We start from the raw sequence: 22,913 nt of genomic DNA on the forward strand, positions 1-22,913 counted from the left end.
GTGGCAAAGAGAAATGGGTAACCTGAATTGTTTGGGAGGTAAGTTCCCACTGATCCTCTGAAGGTTGCTCCTTCAAATGGGCTGGTTAATCTTTACTGATGAACTTTCCTCATCTTTTTTTTTATTATTTTTCTTTTCCATCACTCTAACTTATCTACAGAGTTATAACTGTGTTTTATAGTTTTGTATTATTCCTTAAATTATATTTTGATTCTCCTGTCAGCTGGCTGCCTTAAATATCTTCCTAGATTTCCAATTTCCCAATGCCAGTTTTGTACACCAGAAACAGATGAAAAGAACTAACAGAGGAGAACCATGATGTCTCCCCAACATCAGACATTATAGTAAAGGGAATTACATCTCAACTGTTCTCAAATGCTGCTGCCCAAATCTACAAACACTAGCAGTGTAAATCTAGAGACTTAAAAAGGAAAGAAACTGGAATTTACTGGTGGGATTCCCATGGGTGGATGTGGGCTGGATCATGGTTTGTCTGTTGCCAAGGAGTTTAGTGAGATGGCATAGTGCTATTGGGTTGGTAGGAATAACATTTGGTCACTGAGGGAAGAAGAGCCTGTCTGTTGATCCTCAAGGAGAATCTAGGGTTACGGTCTCCGGGCTGTGAGGATGGAGATGATTTTCAAAAAGAATATGGGGCTCTGTTGTCTTCCACTACAGGGTCTAGAGCATGATGAGAAGCTGATAGAGTCAGAATTTTAGTGGAGAAAGATTGAACTCCTGCCCATTCTTAGCTAGCACTTGGTCCAGGCTGCTCAAATAAGTGTTCAGATCAGCTGTGAGACTTGGAGCATCTCAGACTTAGTTAAGCCACCAAAGGCCAGCACAGAGCCCACCTCCCAAGTTAACTCACATTAACTGCTCATCCAGACTTGCTCAAGTTAAAGGGAAGTTAATTCTTGGTAGAACCATCATGTGGCCTTTGGTTTAGACGGTTCTGAGCTCTGAGCCAACTTGTTGGCCAAACAGACCGCTGGTCACTTAGCACGGTGAACTGGGCTTTGGGAAGGCTGCTCGTGAGACGGTTGAGTGTGTGAAGAAGCTTTGGAGGATGGACAGACTTGGAATCCTGTGGTCTTTCTGAGGGGCTTTGCTCAGAGGAAACTTGTATTTTGGATCAGGAACTGAGATATAGGCATGAGTGGTAGAAGGAGGATTTGAGCTCTTTTTAAGGCTGAGGCATCTTCTTCAGGGCATCAGCTCTTATCCACAGAAAACTAGGGGCAGGATAATTTGAGTTGGAGGTAGGGTTGAGGTCCTGGGTAAGGGGTTTTAGCACAGGTCTCAGGGGTGCAGGCATCTGTGTCCTCAGGGAACCATCTACAATCCTGCCCCAGGTTCACTATTTATTATTGTGTGACCCTTGGAAAATCACTTCCTCTATCTAAATTTCAACACCATCTAATGTAACATATGGATTACAGCCCACACTTTGTCCACCCTTCCTCTTGAACAGGGCTGAGTGTCCGAAGAGGTGATAATAGATACTCTCCATGTGCTCTAAAAACTTGTTTTGGTGAAAAAGCTAAGGAATAAGCTTCCATCCCCACTTATTGGAGCCATCAAAATGTCCTCTCTGCTTTCAACCACTACTGAAGGTCCATCTTATTCTTGCCATCATTCAAGGTTGAACACTTAACAGAGAAATTATGAAGCACCAGTCATTTACTTTTGTATTTATTTATTTATCTGTCTGTCTATCATTTATTTATTTGGCTGGATCGGGTCTTAGTTTGGCATGTGGGATCTTCATCACATTGTGCAGATCTTTCGTTGCAGGGCACTGACTCTCTACTTGGGGTGCTTGACCTCAGTAGTTGCAACATGTGGGCTTAATTGCTCAGAGGCATGTGGAACCAGAGTTTGCCCACCAGAAATCAAACCCCATCCCCTGCGTTGAGAGGCAGATTCTTACCCACTGGACTGCCCGGGAAGTCCCTCGTTTATTTTTCTAATATTTTACCTGTATTTAATCATTCTTGGCCTCATAATACTAAAAATAGGCCATGTTAACATTTCTCCAACTCAGGACAGGGAACTGAGGCAAAGAGGGATCCATATGTCTTTCCCAAGTACCTGCTTCTCCTAAATGTGATTTGAATCCAGTCCATCAGGCATGGTAACCATGCTTTGCTGAGCTTCTAGATCTCAGTTAAATAGAGATATTTGCACACACAGCCAGTCTGTTGGATGTTTTCAGTGCACATCAAACTGCAGAACTTCCTAAGTCCACCTTGGATTCAGGAGGCCTTGTGAGGCATCTGGTGAGGAAGGGGACCAGAGGATTGAATTATGGATCAATCATTATTAGTTCCTGGGTGGTCCTCTGCCGGCAACATGTCGACAGCTCTCATCATTTCACAGGATGTCTCATCCAGAAGGAGAGAAGGAACACCCCTGAAATGTCAAGAACATCAAGAAGCAGCTGGTTGAAGAGAGTTTCGTTTTGGCCACATAATAGGGTGCACCCTATAACTGACTCAACTGAAGGTACTGTGGAAATTTTCTCATGAAGTTCATTCAAGAATGATAATTGTAGTATGTTCAGGGCCTGATATTTAAGAAAAAAAAAACCAGAAATATTAAGCAATGTCCTTTTATTTCATGTGTTCAAATGGAAACTGTATCAGTTGGTACTGCTTTAACTATGAAAGGAAAGATGCATTTTAAATTCAACATTTGGTACATGCTTAAAAGTGGAAATGGTCTCTAGCTATGGTTTGGACATTAGCTAATGTTTTAACACTAGCTGTGATGTGTTCCCCCCGAAGTCATGTTTCAAGATTTCTTTAAATCATTAGACTTTATTTAAAGCAGGATTACATTGACATAAAAGTTGTATGGATTAGACAGAAAATTCCAATATCATATCACTTCAGTTTCGGCTATCAAATTCTACTCACGGATAACATATCTATGCTACATTTTTTACAATTAGTGAGAAAATATATTTTTAGTAATTCAAAGTCTAACATTGTTAGTTCACCTAACATTCACACTTTGTATTGTTATATTCAGTGATATTTTAAATATGCACATTTAAATTATAGGACCATACAGAAATCTACACACTAATGTTCACAGTGTATTATTAGTACTTAAATACTAGAAACAACCCAAAGACCATCATGTGATGAATGGATAAATGAAATGTGGTATGTACTCAGAATGGAATACTATCCCGCCATAAAAATGAATTCAGGATTGAAATATGCTATAAAATGGATGGACGATTAATACAAACATTTATTATAGTTAGTGAAATAAGGCAGGCACAGAAAGACAAATATTGCGTGATTCCACTGGGTTAAGGTACACAGAATAGGCTAACTCATGGAAGCTGGAAATGGAAATTACCAAAGTGAGGAGGCAATGGAGAAGGTGGATTATGACTTAAAGGGTACAGAGGTTATATTGGATCTGATGAAAAAGATGTAGATGGTGTTGATAGGTACATTAAATTGTGAATATAGAAAAATCAAGATTGCCACAAGAAATATCAATAACCTCAGATATGCAGATGAGACCACCCTTATGGCAGAAACTGAAGAAGAACTAAAGAGTCTCTTGAGGCGAGTGAAAGAGGAGAGTGAAAAAGTTGGCTTAAGGCTCAACATTCAGAAACTAAGATCATGGCATCCGGTCCCAGCACTTCCTGGGAAATAGATGGGGAAACAGTGGCTGACTTTATTTTTCTGGGCTCCAAAATCACTGCAGATGGTGATTGCAGCCATGAAATTAAAAGACGCTTACTCCTTGGAAGGAAAGTTATGACCAACCTAGAGAGCATATTAAACAACAGAGACATTACTTTGTCAACAAAGGTCCGTCTAGTCAAGGCTATGGTTTTTCCAGTAGTAATGTATGGATGTGGTAGTTTGACTATAAAGAAAGCTGAGCACCAAAGACTTGATGCTTTTGAACTTTGGTTTTGGAGAAGACTGAACAGTCTCTTGGACTTGAAGGAGATTCGACCATTCCAACCTAAAAGAGATCAGTCCTGGGTGTTCATTGGAAGGACTGATGTTGAAGCAGAAACTCCAATACTTTGGCCACCTTATGTGAAGAGCCGAGCCACTTGAAAAGACCCTGATGCTGGGAAAGATTGAGGGCAGGAGGAAATGGGAATGACAGAGGATGAGACAGTTGGATGGCATCACTGACTCAATGGACATGGGTTTGGGTGGACTCTGGGATTTAGTGATGGACAAGGAGGCCTGGTGTGCTGTGATTCATGGGGGTCACAAAGAGTTGGACACGACTGAGCAACTGAACTGAACTGATGGAACTTTGTAATTCTTAAAAATTATGAGAAGAATAAATACAATTTATTTTTGATGACAATGCTGAGTCCCTAGTATATTTCTGTGAGCCCATGGACAGCAGCACACCAGGCTGACCTGTCTTTCACTATCTTCCTGAGTTTGCTCAAATTCCTGACCATTGAGTTGATAATGCTATCCAGACATCTCATCCTCTGTGGCCCCTTCTTTTCCTCCTGCCCTCAGTCTTTCCCAGCATCAGGGGCTTTTTGAGTGAGCCTGTTCTTTACATCAGGCAGCCAAAGTATTGAAGTTTCAGCATCAGTCCTCCCAATGAATATTCATGATTGATTTCCTTTATGATTAACTGGTTTGATCTCCTTGCTGTCCAAGGAACTCACAAGAGTCTCTTCAGCACCACTATTCTAAAGCATTAATTCTTTGGCACTCAGCCTTCTTAACGGTCCAAGTCTCACAAATGTACATGACTACTGAAGCATAGTGTGATTTTTAGTGCTTCCCTCTGTCAGACCGAGTTTCAAGGCGATCAGGTTCCCCTTAGCCAGAAAGCTTAAGGCTCTCTGACTCATTTCTGAAACGTTCATCTCCTTTGCCTTCCTCCAGCCATGAGAAAGGTTGGCCAACAGATTTCAGCCCACACTTATTAACCACCCGTATCCACACACTCCCCCGATGTGTCCACATTAACAAGGTCTTCCCAATGAGCATCACAAATGTCCTGACAATTCCTCTATGTCCTCCTACAGCTCCCTGAGGACCAGCTTGAGGGGCTACCCATTTCAATGCTGGAGGAAGAGGCTCTGCCCAACTCCATAGTAAGTGCCTCCGATTCATCTGAGATAAAAGTGTTGCTCCATGACTGTATTTTCTAGCGGAATTCAGATAAAGGTTGAAAATATTCAAGACAGTTCATATAAACAGTTTTTAATTTGATGGATGAATTTCTCCCAGCAGATAACTTATTCAAAAGGATGTTTTTCAAAAATGACAACATAAATTAAAAACTGGAATCGGGAGCAGTTTCCTCAGCAGAAACTATTCCTTCCTGAAATGAAAGTTTTAATTACTGGTGAAAATGAGCTGGAGTGCTCTTCCAGGAGGAGCTCCAGCCTTTCCCACAGATGTCCTCTATGTGTTCTTTTGGGACTACGGACTCAACGGCACATTCCCATTTGGTTTTCTGAAAAGAAAAAGAGAACAAAAGCCCTGAATGCACAGTACTCAAGATGCTGACACCCTCACACTGTTTTCTTCTTTCTAATTGCAGGCCTGTGAACAAGCCAGTGAACACGGTAATTATTCAGGGATCATCCCTCTGATGAAAATAATCTAGTTGATGAAGGTGGCAATCTCTTGCCGGCTCTATTTGGAGAGTCGCCCTGACACTGGATTCCTAAAGGGGGTGAAGGCGCAGGGTGCAGATAAGAGACTAATCTCCCGGGAAAGAAAATGTCTGTGCTCTATGGTACCTGGAAACCACTACATCATTTAGATGCGTGGGTTTGGGTCCCATGTGTGAGCCCATGCAGTGTGATTCTAAAGCTGTCTGTGTGTGTTTCCTCAGGAGATGTTTCCCTCTTATAAAGCACAAGTCAACTGTGAACTTTCTAAATACTTCTCAACACACTGTGCACTGGCTATAGATTCCCTAATTCTTTCCTCATCTCAGTCATTCCTCAAGTTCGGTTAATATTCATCTTGCTCGAAGGGAGATGGTGCTGAGAAAAATGGACCAAGCTATTGACCTCCTAAGTGGGAAAAAAATAACCTGAGAACCTTGGGGTGGTCCCAGTGTGTCTGCTGTGGACCCGTGACCTGCACTTATCACTCAACCATGGGATCCTCAGTCATGGAGCAAGGGGGTCCCTGCATCTACGTTTATGCCTGGAGGTACTAGAGCTCCAGAGGTCCAGATTGTGCCCATCATTGTAAGATGGGCTCAGTGGTCATGGAACCCAGGGCAAACGTAGGTGGATTATTGCCAACATTGTCACAGTCGTTATTGTGGAAGGCACCTTGGGATTCATATCCTCTTGGTGAGTTCAAAGCTCTGAAAGTTGTGTTCCCTTGTTTAGACAGTACAGGCCACATCTGTTGGTGCTAGTGTCACTGCTTAACCAAGGACAAAAGCAGAGTGTCAACAGAGAGATATTTCATTGTACTGGGTGACATTACCATAAGCCTTACATTGGTTAAACCCTGTAGCACACTTTTAAGGGAAGGTGTCAAATAGATCTCACAGTGGAACTTGACACTCTGCTTGGTGACCTTGACTCTTGTTGTAAACCTCCTGCATGCCAGGGTCCAAGAAGGTCAACGTTTACCCCATGCTTTCTCTCCATGATGAACTGTCCGTCTAAATGTATGGCTTCACTGAGTGTGAACAGACACTGACTCAGTGGACGTGGAAATATTATTTGGAAAATGAAGACTAGGAAGAAACATCACATGATAGATTATAGCTATTTGGCAAGGTAGGGTTGAATTCAGTTCTCTTAACAGAGATTGATTATAATGAAGAACAAAATCTCACAGAAAACTTAGTAAGTGCATCAGCTGAAACTGAATCCTGGGGAGGCAGTGATCTAGGAAGAAATCCTTCCAGATAGGAGTGGGTTTGCAGAAGATATAAACAGGCAGGTGTTTCATGAGTCTTTGTCATCGAAAGGTGGCATGCATTCCAGTGTTTCTTTTTTCCTGAACTGTTAGGTTATCACTAGTTAAAATACAGAATTTTCCTGCTCCTCTGATTTGCTCTTATTTATACAATGAAGAGGATGATTCAACAGCAAGTCCGTCCATAGTTACTAATGCCTTATGCACACACTCCACCCCATGCCCCTCCAATGAAAAAAGGCTCCTGAGAGGTTAGTGAGCACCTCACCTGTGTCCCTGTGCTGTTCTGTGTCCCTCCAGCTCCCCAGGAGGACATGGCGGTGGAGCTGCCCCAGGACTGGACTGAGGGCGAGCCTCTGAGGACGGTGGATGTAAGTGCATCTTTCTTAATCGGGGCAAGGCTGCGGCTTCACTTCTTTATTTTCCTTTCAGTCAAACACAGTTATAGTAATCTGAGAATTTATGTTACCACTGAGGCATGCAAATCCTTGGCTGGGCAAGTAGAGAGGATAAATCTATTATCAACACAGTCCTGATTCAAAAGGACATGTAAATAAGACAGCATCACTTATAACTGTAGGTACTTTGCTCAGCAGAAAGTTTTCTTTCTTGAAAAACAATTTGTAAACGTTGGTCAAATTAAAACTGAGAGATCTTATGTGAAACAGACCAGTCTTTCCAACAGGAGACTGTCTGTTTTATTTTGGAGCCACTTAAGTAAAGAGTGCTACTTACCTGAGGACAAAACCCAGATAACAGAAGACTTAGTGCAGAAAACTCAAGATGCTGAGACACTCACTCTGTTTTCTTCTCTGCAATCACAGAAATCCGGGGAAGCCTGTGAACACGGTAAATATTCAGGGATCATCACCCTGCTGAGGGACAATCCAACTGATAAAGGTGGGGTTCTCTGACTGGCTCTGGTTGGAGAGTGGCCCTGATGGTAGATTCCTACTTGGGGTGTGGGCTGTAGGTGAAAAGAACAGAATGATTTCCTAGGAAAGAACAATGTTTTTTTTTCTATAATACCTGGAAGCAACTACATCATTTAGATGTTGTGGGTTTGTGTGAATCAGGGTTGGGGGCCCATGTGTGAGCCCAAGTGGTGGGATTCTGAAGCTCTGTGTCTCTGTGTGTTTCCTCTGGAGATGTTTCCCTGTTACACAGCACTAGTCAACTGTGAACTTTCTAAAGACTTCTCACTACCACTGCACACTGACTATACATTACCTGATTCTTTCCTCAACTCAGTCTTTCCTCAAAAGCAAAAGTGAAAGTCATTCAGTTTGTATTCAAATCTTTGCGGTCCCATGCACTACAGTCCATGGAATTCTCCAGGCCTGAATACTGCAGTGGGTAGCCTTTCCCTTCTCCAGGGGATCTTCCAAACCCAGGGATAAAACACAGGTATCCAGCATTGCAGGCAGACTCTTTAACAACTGAGCTATCAGGGAATCCATTCCTCAAAATAGCTTAGTATTCATTTTCCTCAGGTGAAGATGGAAATGATACAAATGCCCAACATTTTTGACCTCGTAGTGGAAAAGCCAAACTGAGTACCTAGTGTTGATCCCAGTTTGGCTCCTCTGGAGGAGTGACCTGCTCTTACCAGTCAGCCATGTGATCCTCAGTCATGGGGCACCAGGGTCCCTACATTGATGTCCATCCCTGGAGGTACTAGCAGGTCCAGGAGTCCCGATCCTGCCCATCATTATAAGGTGGTCACCGTTTCAAGGAACCCAGGGTAACCATAGTTAGATTAATGCCAAGTTTGGCACAGTCATTATTGTGAAAAGTAACCAGGACTCAGATCCTCTTGGTAAACTCACAGATTCTGAGTGTTGTATGACCTTTTGTAGAGTGGAAGTCATATATGTTGGTGTTCCTGTCTTTGTTTACACAAGGACAAAAGCATATTCTCATCAGAGATGTATTTCATTGTACTGGGTAACATTACTGTAACCTCACATTGATTAAACCCTGTAGTGCACACTCAAGGGAAATTGTCAAACAAAGCTCACAGTGGAAAATGATAGTCTAGTGACCATGATCCTTGTTGTAAATCTCATGCACAGTGGGGTCAGAGACAGTAACATTCACTCCATGCTTCCTCTCCATAATGAACTGTCCCCCTAAAAGTGTGACTTCTGTGAGTGTGAATAGCACTCACACAGTGGACATGCAAACACTGGAAAATCAAGCCTGGGAAATAACATCACATGATTGATAATAGGTGTTTGGAAAGGTAGTATTGAATTCAGTCTTCTAACAAGAGTTTGCCTTTAATCAAGAATAAAGTCTGCCAGACTTGGTAGGTACAATAGCTGACACAGTGGATCCTGAGGCTTCGGTGATCTAGGAAGAAATCCAGAAGATAGGTGTGATGTACCAAAAGCTCTAAACAAGCAGGAGGGACATGCGTCTCTGTCACTGAAAGCTGGCATGCATTGTAATGTTTCACTTTTCCCCATTAGTTTGGTTATCACCAGTTAAATGCAGCCAATCTCTTTCATTGCCTTCCTGCTTGTCTCCTTTTTTGCACTTCATCCAGCAAAGAGGAGGATTCAAGAACAGCTCAGTCCATAGTTATTAACCTCTCTCATGTACACATTCCACCCCATGTTCCATCAAACAAACAAACAAAAAACCTTAGATATTTGGAAGCAGCCTCTCCTCTGTCCTGATGGCCTTCTGTTTCCCTCTAGCTCCCCAGGAGGATGTGGTGTTGGATCAGCCCCAGGCTGGGGCTGAGGAACGGCCCCTGCATCCCCTGGAGGTAAGCTCAACTCTGTGTCTCACATAGACTGTTGCTTCACTTCTTTATGTTTTGTTCAGCAAAATACAGTTATAGTAATCGAACAATGTGTATTAGCACTTCTGTATGCAATTCCTTGCTGGTGAAATATTGACGTTAAATCTGTTATCAACACAGCCCTGATTCAAAAGGACACTAAAAATACTATCAATTACTACTGTAGGCACTTTCCTCAGTAGAAATTTTTCCTCCTGGAAACTGAAAGATCTTAAGTGAAAGAGCCCAGCCTTTTCAACAAGGGTCCTCTCTGTTTTCTTTTGGAACAATTGATTTTTTAAAGAGTTTAGTTACCTGAGGAAAACAAAAAAATCAGATAACATAAAAGTTACTGCAGAGAACACACGATGCTGCCACCCTCACACTGTTTTCTTCTCTCTAATCACAGGCAGCCGGAGAAGCCAGTGAACGTGGTAAATATTCAGCAACCATACCTCTGCTGAGGAACAGTTTAGCTGATGATTGTGGGGCTCTCTTGCCAGCTAGCTTTGCAGAGTCACCCTGATGCTGGATTCCTAATGAGAGTGAGGGTTGGGGGTTCTGAGAAAAGACTGATCTCACATTAAGAACAATGTCTGTGCTCTATGGTCCCTGGAAACAACCACATCTTTTAGATGATGTGAGTTTGTGTGAATCAGGGTTGGGGGCCCATGTGTAAGCCCCTGTGATGTGATTCTGAAGGTGTGTGTATGTGTGTTTCCTCAGGAGATTTTTCCCCCTTACACGGCACAAGTCAACTGTGAACTTTCTAAACACTTCTCATCACCACTGCCCACTGATTATACATTACCTGATTGTTTCCTCAACTCAGCCATTCCTCAAGTTTCATTAATATTCATTTTCCTCAGATGAAGATGCTGCTGAGAAAAATGGCCCAAGCCCTTGTCGTCCTAAGTGGAAAAACCAAACTGAGAACCTAGGGGGCTTCCAGTATTTCTGGTCTGCAAACCTCACCTGAACTGATCACTCATCCTTGAAATCCTAGTCATGAAACAAGGGGTCCCTGCATCTATGTTTATACCTGGAGGTATTATAAGCTCGAGGTCCAGACCGTGCCCATCATTATAAGGTTGGCACAGTGGTCCCAAAACCAGGGCAAGCAAAGTGGATTAACAGCTACCTTTGGCACAGTCTTTATTGTGAAAGGCACCTCGGGGTTTGCATCCCCTGGTGAACTCACAGATTGTTAGTTTGGCGGCCTTGTGTCGACAATGCTGGTCCTGTCTCTTGGTGCTAGTGTCATGCTTAAACAAGGAATAAAGCAGATTATCATCAGGGAGGTATTTCATTTCACTGGATGATATTACCACAAGCCCTACATTGATTAAACCTGGTAACACACACTCTAGGGAACGTGTCAAATAGATCTCACATTCGATTTCGATAGTTAGCCTCATGACCATGAGTCGTCGTAATCTCCTAAAGCGCTGGGTCAGAGACAGTCAGCATTCACCCTTGGTTCCTCTCCATAATGAACTGTCCCATTAAATGTATCACTTCTCTCATTGTGGACAGCCACTGTCTCAGTGGACATGCAAATATTGTTTGGAAAGTGAAGACTGGAAAAAAATATCACATGATTGATAATAGATATTTGTAAAGGCAGGATTGAATTCAGTCCTCTAATAGAGCTTGCTTTTAATCAAGAACAAAATCTCATAGAAAACTTGGTAATTTCAATAGCTACAACTTTGCATCCTGGGGAGGGAGTGATCTAGGAAGAAATCCTGGGCTGATTTAGCAGATGCTCCAAACAAGCAGGAGGGATGTTCATCTCTGTCATTTAAAGCTGGAATGCATTTTAGTGTTTCTTTTTTCCCCACTGTTTAGGTTATCATTAGATCACTTGTTAAAATGCAGAGGCTCTCTTTCATTTCTTTCCCGTTCCTCTCGTTTGTTCTCCTTCATCCAGCAAAGAGGATGATTCAACAGCAGCTTAGTCCATAGCTACTTACCCCCTCATGCATACACTTCAGCCCTTGTCCCTATCAAAAAAAAAAAAAAAGGCTGAGTGACTGGTGAGTAGCCTCACCAGTGTCCCAAGAGCTACTCTGTCTCTCTAGCTCCCCAGGAAGACCTGGTGGAGGAACTGTGCTTTCTATAACCAGCTGTCCCACTAAACAGATGGCCCCTGTGAGTATGAGCAGCTACTGGCTCAGTGGGCATGTACACACTATAGAAAATGAATATTGTGAAGAAGCAATAAAGGGGACAAACTAGCATTTTATAATTCTATAATTTGAAAGACTTAAATTCCAAATGGCAATTTAGTTCCTGATCCAGAAAAAATAAAATTATAGTACCTTCACATAAAAAAAAGAAAATATTGATAGAAAAATATTATTCCTAATAGCTATTTATAAATGGTAGGAATTCAGGAATATAAAATCTTGTGTATTTGATTTTCTCTAAGACAAGTAATTAGTGAATTAATAGAATAGCATACTTTACCCAGGATTGATTTCAGTCCTCTAACACAGTTTACTTTAAATCAAGTCCAAAGTTTCATAGAAAATATGATGAACAGAGTAGCAGCAACTGTGGATCTCGGAGGAAGAGTGATCTGGGAAAAATCAGGAGACAGTGGCGATTTAGCAGGAGCTCAAATGATGGGCTGCCGTCTATGGGGTCTCACAGAGTCTGACATGACTGAAGTGACTTAGCAGCAGCAGCAGCAAATGAGCAGGAGGAATCATGGGTCTCTTTCATTGAACAGTACACCCATTTTAGAGTTTTCCATCTTTTAGATTGAATATTTCATGTTGATTAGATTCCTCTAGCTAGAAAGCCAAAGATGTGTTTTCATTTCCTTCCTCCTCTCCTTTACTTTCCTTCCTCCTCCAAAGAGGATGGAGGAACACAAGTTCAGTCCATGCTTATTAACCTCCCACATCTATACACACCACCCCATGTCCACACGAAGAGAAAAAATCCTGCATGATTCCTCAGCCTCCTCTCTAGCATTCTAACAGCTACTCTGTGTGCCCTAGGTTTCACTGAGGACCTGCCAGTCAACCCAACTTGTGACAGGACCGAAGAGACTCCATATGTCTCCAAGGAAAGTTCTTTTTTTTTTTTTTTTCTGGTCTGAGATAGAAATACTGTTTCATTTCTTTTTCAGTAGAATTAAGTTATGAGTCTTTGAAGGTGTTTGTTTCAGATAGAGACAGTTCCCTTGGTTGGGATAATGTGGAGTGAGATACTTATTACCAAATCATGATGCCTCAGTCCACAGGATATTAAAATTGTTAGCATCCATTACATCCTGTTGAGTACAGATTTCTCTCTCCTGCAGTCAGATTTCCTCTAAGAAAAGAATTCTGCAGTTTCCAACCCAAACGATCTTGGAAGTTCCATCCTCCAGGCAAAGGTCTTGCCTTTCATCCTGAGTATGTGTGTTCTGATATTGCTGAACTCCACCAGTGTTCCTCATCAGGATCTGTCACTAAATGAACCAAAGAGTGTGCATCTATGTGATCTTATCCTCATAGTGCCTTCTCTTCTGTACTTGCAGGTGGCCCTTTCAGAATGTGAAAATGGTATGTATTCTAGAATCATTCACTTTGGGAGAAAAACTTTGTAGATGAGAAAGTTGGGGCTTTCTCTCTGGTTTTAGTGCAGAGGCCAAACTGATTCCAAATTCCCGCTGGCAATGAGTATAGGGGCCCTAGTGACAGAAAGTAATGTATAAGTCGAGCAATGTGGCTGATTACTGTAGTTCCAGGAGGAACCTGTACTATGGTTAATAGTGTAGGTTTGTGTCCATGGGACTGGGTGTGTCTCTGCGTGTAATGAATAGTGTGATTCTCCATGTGTCTGTGAATTTTCTGTCTTGTGTTTTCCTCGATATTTGTCACCCTAAACATCACTGTTACTGCTGTCAACTTCCCCCCAGAATTTCCCATCACCGTGTACCATTAATGAGTATGTGCATAAAAATTAAACCAAGTATACACATTCACTGTATCCATTGATTTTATACCAAGTGAACATCCGATACCCTGAAAGACAAATCTCATCACTACCCAGGAACATGTTGACCCCAGAGTCTTTTTAATTTTTCTTGAATTTCTTCTTGGCTCTGCTGGGTCTTCATTGCTGCACAGGGTTTTCTCTGCTTGTGGAGAGTGAGGGCATCTCTCTAGTTGTGGTGCATAGGTGTATCACTTTAGCAGCTTCTTTTGCTACAGAGCATGGCTTCTAGGGCTCTTGGGCTTCAGTGGTTTTGGACGGTGGGCTCAGCACTCGTGGCTCCCGGGCTCTAGAACACGGCTCAGTCCTTGGGGTGTACTGACGGGTTTAGTTTCTCCAAAGCATGTGGACTCTTCCCAGACCAGGGATTGAGCTCGTATCTCCTGCGTTAGCATGTAGATTCTTAAGCACTGAGGCACCAGTGAAGCCCTATACAATTCTTAAAAAACAAAACTGTGTTTTAGTATCCCCCTCCTGGGTCAATCACACCTTCATTTAGTCATAACTCCCATTTCTTACTAGGTCTTATAGAATTTTGATTGGTCATGATTCATCTGCCATTTCCATCATTCAAACTCTTTCCTATTAGAGCCTCAGAATGAGTCTTTCCCCCTCAACCAAGGCCCCCAGTACTGGGGAGGCTCCTTCCTTCTGCAGGGATCCCTGGTGGTACCCACATGCCACACCCAGGTCTAGAGGAATCTGAGAAAGGAGGAACCTAAAAGCATAGATGAAGTTCAGGCCAGCTTTGCCTCTTAAGCTTTGAAGTGTCCAGTCAGTCCTGTTAATTCAGTGCACTGTGTTGTTCAGCTTGTCTCTAGAACTTCTCCATCCTGCAACAAGAATGTTATACCCATTAAACAGACACTCCCTCTGTCAACCTCCTCCCAGTTCTTGGAACCACCCTTCTACTCTCTGCTTCTCTGAATTTTCCTTTAGAAACCTGAGGTAAATGGAACTGTGCAGTATTTGTCCTTCATTGACTACCTTATTTCACTCTTAGCAGGATCCTTGAGCTTCATTCACAGTGCTGCGAATGACAAGGTATCCTTCATTTTTAAATGCTGAAAGGCTTCCAGTGTATGTGTACACCCCATTTTCTTTTTTATTTATCTGCCCGTAGACACTGGGCAGTTTTCTTGGATTTTGTGTACAAGATGGCAATGGATATGTGATTGTAGATATCTCCTGGACATTCTCATTTTATCTTCTTTGGACATAAACTCAAAAGAGTGATTTCTGGATCTTATGATCAGTCTCTTAATACTATTTTGAGGGACTTCCAAACTGTTCCATAATGGCTATGTCATTTCACATTCTTACCAACAGGTACAAAAGTTCCAGTTCGCTACTTTGTTGCCAAAATCTTTTCTTTTCTTTTTAGAATACACAACCTGAAAGGTGATGTCTCTTTTTGACTTGGTTTCCATTTCACTGATACTTCGTGATGTTGAGGACTATTCCTATGTATATTGAGCACTTCTCTGTCTTCTATGAAAAAATGTCTATTGAAGCCTTTACCCATTTTTAAAAGTCAGTTGTTTGCCTTTTGTTGTTTTGAAGCTGAGTTGTAGGAGTTGCTATATATTCTGGATATTGGCCCCTTATTCAGATGCAAAGTTTGCAGATACTTCCTTTCATTCCATCAGTAGCCTTTCTGTTGATTGTTGAAGAGACCATCTTTTCTTGATTTGGTCATCTTAGAACCCTGGCGAAGATCATTTGGCCTCACGTGTGTGAATTTATTCAAGATTCCCTCCTTATGATTCCTTGGTCTCTCTGCCTGTTTTGCTGCAGGTAGAACACAGCTTTGACTGCTGTGGCATCCTTACCTGTTTTGAATTCAGGAAGCCTGAAGGCCCCATTGTCGTTCTTTGCTCTCAGGATTGTTTTTGCTCTTTGGGTTTCTCTTCGGTTGCATAAATTTCAGTATTTGGGGATTTTTTCTTTCCATTTCTATAAAAATGACATGAGACTTTGTGAGTGGTTTCAATATATATGTACATCACTTTTAGGAGTATAGGAAGGTCAACAACACTCAGTATTCCAGTCTATGAATATAGTATGGTATTCTGATTACTTGTCTCGTCTTTCTTTCAAAAGCATTCTGTGGTTTTCAGTCCACAAATCTTTCACTTCCTAAGGGGCATTTTCTGTGGCCTTGCTTGGGACCTCCAGAGTCAGGGATGAGAAAGATGAGCTCTTGAAGACTGTGAATGTCCCTTCCCTCCCCTCTGTACCTACTCTCTAGTTACTTGTCAAACAGGAACTCTGGGCCATGCCCTTCACCTCTGCCTACAAGTGAGCCCCCTACTGGGGATTTGCTTTGAATCTGAGTGTTCACCTTACTATTTATTGGAATGTTCACAAGCACTCTCCTAGTCCCTGGCCTAGGATCAAGAGCCCCAAGTATCCCTATATATGAATGATCTCATCAGGGCATCAAATTGTCTACAACAGAGAAAAACCTGAAGAGGCAATTAATTACCTTTTCCTCGTCTTTGGAGCTATGAGAGCGGAACTTTCCAACGTAGTAGGCAGTAGTCACGTCTCCCTATCTGTAATTAACATATCGAAACAATAATTAACATATTTTAAAAAAATCACAAAAAACACACATTTGTTGATCACAGTAGCCGTATTTCCAGTGTGTCCACAACTGTTGGAATTTCAGCTTTGTAAGCTTGAATGTAAGCGCTATATAGGGCCTGTAGAAGTGTAGTGTTACAATGTGATTCTGTCAGCATCTCTCTCTCATATGAAATTTTGCACTGGGATCGACATCTTGTTGAGAGGCTCTGACTCCACAAACACGGGGGAGGTCTGTGAACCTGGAAGAAAGACCAGGGCAGTGCTGTGTGAGCCAAGCTGAGGAGGAGAAATGGGTGGGTCAACTTGTATAATAACTGTATTATTGCTCCTGGTTGTCTTTCTGCAGACTGCTTCCTGGAAAATATTAGCAACAGTGATGCAGAAGACAACTCAGGTAGGGAACAACTCTCAGGTGGGCTTAACAGGGAGAGGGTTCCAGGACCACTTGAGTTACACTTAACTCTTTGAAGATGAGGCAAGGTGAATATCAACTGAGGAAGTAGAAGGAAATATGTGTAGAATTTTTATTTGTTCTTTTCATATTTTAATGATTTTATAGACCCATGTGATCATGTGCTATATCGTGCTGTGCTTCAAGACATCTCTTTTTATTTGTCCATTTAAAAATCTCCTTTCTGACAAGACTACTCTTTCCTTGCCCTTTCACTGCTAAATGTGAAAGCTTGGCTTCTGGTCAATACCTGCAGGGTTTTATGTACAAGGAACTTTGGCTTTTTGTTTAGATTTTCCTGTGATGACCACATGCTGTGGACACACAATTCTCATGGTCACTTGACACTGGAGACCAAGTTCTGGCAGTGAGTGTCAGGTGGCGGGTGAGACGTGAACCCATCTCCCTCTTCATTTTCAGGACTTGTGGTTTCCCCTCATGTTGGTCCTCACTGTTTGTTCCTTGTATGAGGGGTGCTCTCAGAGTTGGATGAGTCAAAGCTCATGTGCTCTGGTGTCCCTGTCTGGGCTGAGTCTCCTGGAGCTCATCTCCGCACCACACCTCCCCAGGGACGCTGTGTTGCGTGAGAGCAGTCCAGGTGCAGCTGCCCCTAGAGACCAGCATATCCACAGATTCTAGAGACTGTGAAGGGGCCGCTGGCTTTCTTTACACATTTGCTCTAGCAGTACTGCTGACCTGGTCTCCTGGGACTGACCAGACCTAGGTCAGAGACTCAGAGCAGCAGGACCCGGGGTGACTGCTCCCCTTAGGACCACTACTCCCTCCAGACCAAAGCTCCAGGTGGTTTTGATCACCGTCTTTGCACACTCCTCAACTCATTTGTTTACCTTTTATTTTTTTGTTTGTTTTGCATTTGAGCTTTGGGATTTTGTGATATATTTTGAGTATGAGTTCCTAATGTGATATATGGTTTGCAATTTTTCTGGAGGTTAACTTTTCATCCTACTGATTGTTGAAGAGACTACCCTTTCCCTATTTTGTTGTCTTAGAACCTTCGTGAATTTCATTTCACATTGAATCCATGAGTTTACTTGTTTCTTTGTTCTTTATTCTGGTATTTAGGGCTATGCATCTATTTCTATGTCAGTATCATACAGCTTTGATTCCAGTAACTTTGTAATGTGTTTTGAAATCAAGAGGTGAGAAACTTTGATCTTTGTTCTCAAGATCATTGTGTCTATCTGGAGTTCTTAGTGGTTCCATGCATATTTTTGGAATTGTTTTTTCTATTTCTATGAAAATGACATTAATATTTTGCTTGGTATTGCAATGAATCTTTACTTAGGTTTAGGCACTGCAGAAATGTCAGTAGTACTAAGCCTCCAGTCTCTGAGCATGGAATGTCATGTCAATTCCTCGTCCTTGAGTCACTCTCTCAGTGTGGTGTGTAGTGTTCAGTGTGCTGGTCGTGTCTCTCTGAAGGCCCTGTGTCCCTCCTTCCCTGATCTCAGAGTCAGTGGTGGAGGGATGGGCTTGTGAGGAGACACAGTGTCTCTCCCTCCCTCCTCACCTCTTCTCTGATGATGTTCAGCACAGGTGCCCTGGGCCCTGTATCCATACCTGTCCCCTCAAGAGGAATACCTGCTGGGAATTCCTCTAAGATCTGGGTGTTGACATTGCTGTTTCAGTGTCCCAAAGGCTCATGAGTACCTGGGATGTGTGCATGAGCCCAGGAAATACCTACAAATGAATAATCAAATCAAGCCAGGCGGATGGATGCTCTGCGAAACTGTTGGGGTACAATTCACAGGCCTACAAGTCCTGTGCTTATCTAGACTTGAGACCAAAGAAAGATCCCAGAGTCGACAGAGATCTCAAAGGTTTAATCGATGGGGTGATTTCCATGTCTGAAGTAAAAGGATCCTGGAGAGACACCCACTGTGGATAGCAGGGGACAGGCAGAAGACAGCAGCTGCAGCATTCGTCACTCGGGGGGGTTGGAAGTCTACCAGTTACAGTGGGGATGAACAGCAGGTTGGCTCCTTGGTTGAATTGGTTACCATGGAAACCAGTCGAGCATCACATCCCTCTCCTAGCCCCTCAGGCTAAAGACTTTCATGGGGCTGAAGTCTTGTCTTTGTTAATCTGTCAGCAAACAGCCATCCTGAAATGGCCAGAAATTGCAGAGGGAAGAGAGAGGAGAGGGAAAACAACAGAGGGGTGGTAACATCCTATATATAGCCTTGCATGCTCAGTCACTCGGTTTTGTCTGACCCTTTGAGATCCCATGGACCCATATCCCACCAGGCTCCTCTGTCCATGTATTCTCCAGGGAAGAATATTAAAGTGATTCACCATATCCTCCAAAGCCTCTTCTCAACCTAGGGATCCAACCCATGTCTCCTCTATTGGCAGGCAGATTCTTTACTACTGAGCCACCTGGGAAGCCCCACATCCTCCCTTGTAACAAAGTACCCTGGCATTCCAAAAACTGTTCTACCACAATCTATCAGAAGTGTTAGAACAAGTGGTACTGATCTCCAGATTCATTCAATCTTCCCTGGTGACTCAGACAGTAAAGAATTCACCTGCAATGCAGGAGACCTGGGTTTGGAACTTGGGTCAGGAAGATCCCCTCAAGCAGGAAATGACCACCCACTCCAGTGTTCTTGCCTGGAGAAATCCATGACAGAGGGGCCTGGTGGGCTACAGTCCATAGGGTCACACATTGTTGAACATGACTCAGTGACTAAGCACATGCACGTGTATAAGCTTATATAGTGGGTGTTGTGTGTTATAGTGTGGTAGCCACTAGCCAGATATGACTGTTATAATTTGCTTAAAGGCATGTTTTACATGTGTCAAAAACACTTGGAATTTCAGGTTGGTTAGCATGAAGGTGAGAAGTCTAATGGGCCTGTAGAAGTGAGAGGTTGGAATTGACTCTTTCAGCATCTCTATCTTTAGGTTTGCAACTGAGATCAGTGTCTTATTGAAGGTCTCTGACTGCACAGAGCACAGATGACTGCCATCTGCTATCCACGGTGAAGTGTCTTTCTAGAATCCTAGGAAGACGTTCAGGGTGATGCTGTGAGAGCCAGCGGGGCCTCAACTGGAGCAGAAGTGGGTGGGTCGCTCATCTAATCACCTTGTTGCTCCTGGTTGTGTTCCTATGGAATGCGTTGTGGAGAGCATTTGGTGCAGTGATGAGGAAGGGGACACGGGCAGGAAACAGTATTCAGTTGGGATCTGATGGGAGAGGCTTCCTGGAACTTTAGGGTTAAATACCCTGCTTGGAGCCTAAGGAAGGTGAACATTAAATTAGGAAGAAGGAACTCTGTGTACAGTTCTGACTTACTATTTTCATATTTTCATGATATGATAGAGAAATTGTGTCCCGGACTTGCATCGTGCTCTGTTTATAAACACCTTTTGTTGCTTTACTCTTCAAAAATTATTTTGCCCATACGAGCTGCTCTTTTCTGCTTTTCCACTAGTATGGAAGCCTGGTCTCTGGTCAGCACATCTCGGGTATTGTGCACTGAAGTCTGTTTTCTATTGCATGTTGAACTCTGATGGCCATATCCTAGTGGGCACAAAACTGTCATTGCCACTTGACACTGGAAACCATGTACTTGTAGCGCATGTGAGGTAGTGTGTGAGATGTGAACTCTGTCCTCCTGAGCTTTCAGGACTTGTGACTTCCCCTCATGTTTGCCTTCACTGTTAATTCCTCATGTAGATGTCGCTCCCAGGGGTGGATGAGTCACAGCACACAGGTCCTAGTGTCCCTCTCTGGGCTCGGTCTCCTGGCGCTCAACTCAGCCTCCGCACCAGCCAAGGCTGATGTGCTTCCATGTGAGAAGTCCACGTCCAGCTGCTCCTAGAGAATGGCTGCAGATTCTAGAGTCTGTGAAGGGGCCACGGGGCTTCTTCACACAGTTGCTTTCACAGCCCTGCTGACCTGCTGTCCTGGGATTGAGCAGTCCCAGGGCAGCAGGTCCTGGGGTCACTTCTGCTCTCATAACCCACTGCTGCATCCAGAGAGTCCTGCCCCTTCTTCCCAGTCCCAGGCCTGCCCCATCCTCTGTCCTCTGTCCTTTCCTTACACCTTCCCAGGTTTCATCCCTCCAATTTTCCAAGTCTCAGTGCAAACCTGGAAGCTACCAGGTGTTTATGGAGGACCCTTGCCACATCATTCTGGCTAAATGAAATTGGAAGCATTTGCCTCTGTCCTCTCTAAGGGTTTGGGAAACTTAAGGTGTTGCTGTGAACATTAAGCATCTCCCAGAGACCTCAGGTCACCCCAGTCAACGGGAGAGTCTCTGTTGTGTGGAATTTTTGTCCTTCCCTCCCGCGGGGGTCAAAACCCTCTCAGATCCATGCCAAGTCCTCCCTGGGAGGGATGGATTGGTTAATTCAACAATGGGCTGATTGGAGATGTTGGTCATATACCCATGGTCCTTCTTCCAATGTGCCCCTGTTGGAGAACTCTAGGGTTGGTGGAGGTTCAAGGAGGAAGGAAAGGAGCAGGGACAAGAAGAGAGAAATGAGGAAGGAAGAGAGAGGAAATAGTGGGAGAAAGAGGCAAGCGAGGTCATGGGCAGAGATGCACGGAGACAGTGACCACCTGGAGGAGGAACAGGTGGTCACGGCCTCATTTCTGGTCACATGTAGACAAGTTGAGGGTGGCAACAGGATGTTGGAGGTCAGAGACCCACTTTTTCATTGCAGAGGTGAGACTCTGAGGCCCTGGGAGGTCCTTGAGGCAAGTACACCAGGGGTCCCAAAGCCAGGCTGTGAGGAGCACCAGGGTCCCCTGGTCATATCCTGACTCTAAGTCTCCCATTTGCTTTCCCACAGCCTCTCCATACGACTGCTGCCCTGAGACACCAGACGAGTACATGGCAGATGATGAAGATTCAGAGACGGTGAGCAAGAATACTGAGGTCATTTATTTCTTCTTTCATATCTTTCAAAAATTTTATCTTTCTCTGATCCATAGACTCTTCCTTGTAACCCTTCCCCATCTCCTCTTTCCAACTTTTTGTGATTAACCTTCTGGAGAACTTGGTCTCTTGTAGGCACTTAGGGTTCTGGAAGCTTATATAAAATCTATGAAATCTGTCTGCAGCCCTCTTCCCCCATTTTGTTAGCGTTGCCCTGGCTCCTGACCGCACGTCTACACCCTTGAACCTGGCTTTGTCACCTGCTGAGTGGCCTGAGCAGGAGTTGAGGCTGTAGTCAGTTGAGGCTGTAGTCAGCAGGTCTGGACCCACACAGCTGAAGGAGCCCCATGAAGTCTGCACTGCCCTGAGCTACTCCATATGATTGCTTTCCTGCTCTGGGACCTGCCTGACTGATCTCTTCCTTCCAGATGTCAGACAACTCTCTAATCAGCTCTTTGGAGAATGGCAAAAATGTCCTCAGTGATGATGAAAAAGACCAGGAGGAAGTGTGAACGTGGGGCCCGAGTTGAAAAGGTGAGGCAGACGAGGGCATGTGTCTCCATCATGACCCCAGCTCACTTGGTGCTTCAGAAACATGAGCAAAAACCCTGGGGTCTGCTGCTGAGTGTGACCACACAAGTGGAGACAAGAGGCTGGTAGCAATCTGCACCGATGAGTGGAGGATGCCCTTAGCACGTCTCCCCAGGGCACAGGTCCCGTCCACAGACACCCCCGAGGTTGCTGGGCTGGCTCCTCCGGCAGCTCTTACATTTGCAGGGAGGCTGGGGAACTGTGGGGCCACCGTGTGCAGGAGTCCAGGAGCTGCTGTTGCAGCGTGTTCCTTTTGAAGATCCCCACTGGGGATCTTCCCTCTGCAGGACTCAGCTCTGCCCTCCAACGCCCAAAAGGCAGCAAGGGGAACCCCTAGTTCATCACCAGCTGCAGAGAGAGGTTCGGGCGGCCCCACCCTCCCCAGTCCTGGGCTCCCGGGAACAGAGTGAAAGAGACACGGGCGCCCAGAGCTCGTGCAGTCAGGGAGTCACCTGGCAGCTCTGCCTCCCTGTGTGTGCTCCGTGGCCCTGAGGGTCCCAGAGAGCCTGGGGGGTGTCTGAGTCTGGGGTCCCTCAGGATCTGGAACCCTGGGGTCCTGGGTCAGCTCAGGTACCTTTTCTCAACCTGAAGTTAGAGGTTGTGTAGATTCTTCTGTGTATGTGTCCAATTCCAACTTAAGAATCACCAGAAAGCAATTCAGTGCCGTG

The sequence above is a fragment of the Bubalus bubalis genome, chromosome 5 (assembly GCF_019923935.1).
Source record: "Bubalus bubalis isolate 160015118507 breed Murrah chromosome 5, NDDB_SH_1, whole genome shotgun sequence".
In the NCBI taxonomy this organism is placed as follows: domain Eukaryota; kingdom Metazoa; phylum Chordata; class Mammalia; order Artiodactyla; family Bovidae; genus Bubalus; species Bubalus bubalis.